Raw genomic sequence first — 1,999 nt, 5'->3', positions numbered from 1 at the left:
GTGTGTGTGTGTGTGTGCGTGCGCGTGTGCATACAAGAGGAAGGAGGCGAATTCGGCTGTAGTTTAAATGTAGTGACCACTCAAATCTAAACCGCTGGAACCTTCTAAGAACAGATCCCCACACCCCATTAGGACCTCCGCAGATGCACGCATGCATAATACATGGCAGCTGGATCTGAAAAGGCACAGCCCATTAGAAGGTTTCTGCCTTCTAATGGGTAAGAAAGAAACAGAGAGACGGGTGGAGATAGAAAAACAGACCAACCTTCAAACAGTCAAGGCTGAGCTGGGAGCAACGTATGTAAGGATGACACACTGATCAGCTTTACCAAGTTCTGTTGTGTCGATGTGAGTGACATTTCACGGTTCAAAGAAGTAAAAACAGCAGACAAGCAAACAGAAAGTGTGGAAAGGCTGCCTTAGTAATAACAGAACATTTACACTCGGAGGTGTTCAAACTTAAGGACTTTGCAGAGATTTAAAAAAAAAAGTTAAAAAAAAAAAAAAAAAAGCTACTGATGGAAAATAAGTTCAATCCAATCAGTCAGATGTGATGATTGCTGGATCACGGTTTCCAGGCACACAGCCCCTCCCCCTGTTCCACCCTTTCCAATGCCTGAGTGTTCTGGCCATGTAATGTGAGGTGGCAGAGAGCCCAGCAGTGCTGTAAATTATTTCTGACAGTAGGGTGGGGGACAAGAGGGAAAGAATTGCAGTCCCAAGAGACAGACGACAGGGAACGGTGCAGCGATATGGGAATCAATACCAGGAGAGAAAAGAAACTGTGTCACTTTGGCCATAGGACAGAGGAACGAATATTTGCAAGTTTTATGTCTGTCAGCTATGGCTTGGCCAGCTGACCAGAGGCCTCTCCATAGGTGAACAAAAACATTATTTAAATTCAACCTATTATGCAAAATTCAATTTGGGTTTCTACAGCTTACAAAAACAATCCAAGTCCTAATATTTCATACTTTTTTGGTGTCATAATCAGGATTATGACATCACAATCAGCGTGCCTATTACCTAGCAACCCAAACGGAGGCTCCACCCACTTCAGTATTAGACGATGAGCATGTTTTTTCAGCTGCTTTTACCGCTGTATGCGCTCTACAATGGCTGCTGGAAAAGATGACATTTTATTGTTGACATTGCCCATCTCTTTGCTGCCATTTTCACATGTATAAAGTGTAAATGGAAACACTGAGTAATGGGGTGTGGCCAGCAGATTATTTGCATAAAAGGGGCAGAGCCTTAAAGCAGCTCGTTCTGAAAGGAGCTCAAGATAGGCAGAACTGAGCAGGTGAAATGTCATTATCTGAGAAGGATTTTGTGCAAATATCTAATGAAGTTGTTTTGTACAGACCTGATTTTTTTAAAGAAGAGTAAACATAATTGGTCCCCTTTAAGTTCATATTATGGTCTACTGGGTTTATGGCAAGATTCAAAATCTCACATTTTATTCTCACCCTAGACCAGTAGCCTAGTTCCAGCATTTTCTCTTACAGTTGTACTAAGCTACGGTTGCACTGAAATGCCACGTTTAAAACAAATTAAGGAACGCCATATGTGTTTTAGTAATGCCGGACAAGGCCTTCTGCTTGCCTGGTTCCGACTTGACAAATGCACAAGCTGAGTGAAAACCTTCCAAGATTTAAAGTGATGTTAGCAAAGTCATGATTTAAAGCCAATCGCATAATTTCTGCCATCTTTACTCTGAGCCGGTAAAGATGTCACACATGCAGCAACGGTCTGCACACTGCTCAGACAGTAGTGCCTTTTTCTTGTTAGCTTGTGAGCACTTCTTCAAAGTTGCTGAATGTAAAAATACAAAAGTAAAAAAATATATATTTAAAATAAACAGTACCCCTCCCGACCCCACTAAGGGAAAAGGATGCAAGAAAATGGATGGATGGATGGATGGATGGATGGATGGATGGATGGATGGATGGATGGATGGATGGATGGATGGATGGATGGATGGATGGATGGATGGATG

General features: G+C 42.2%; 1 protein-coding gene across 33 annotated transcripts in view; it reads right to left on the bottom strand.

Annotated features, from left to right (window-relative positions):
* Nucleotides 1–1,999, bottom strand: part of rims2a (regulating synaptic membrane exocytosis 2a) — a 160,578-nt gene that overhangs the window by 104,876 nt on the left and 53,703 nt on the right. The gene's annotated exons all lie outside the window — the stretch shown is intronic.

The sequence above is a fragment of the Poecilia reticulata genome, linkage group LG16 (genome assembly GCF_000633615.1).
Source record: "Poecilia reticulata strain Guanapo linkage group LG16, Guppy_female_1.0+MT, whole genome shotgun sequence".
In the NCBI taxonomy this organism is placed as follows: domain Eukaryota; kingdom Metazoa; phylum Chordata; class Actinopteri; order Cyprinodontiformes; family Poeciliidae; genus Poecilia; species Poecilia reticulata.
This window is presented reverse-complemented; position numbering and strand designations above follow the sequence as displayed.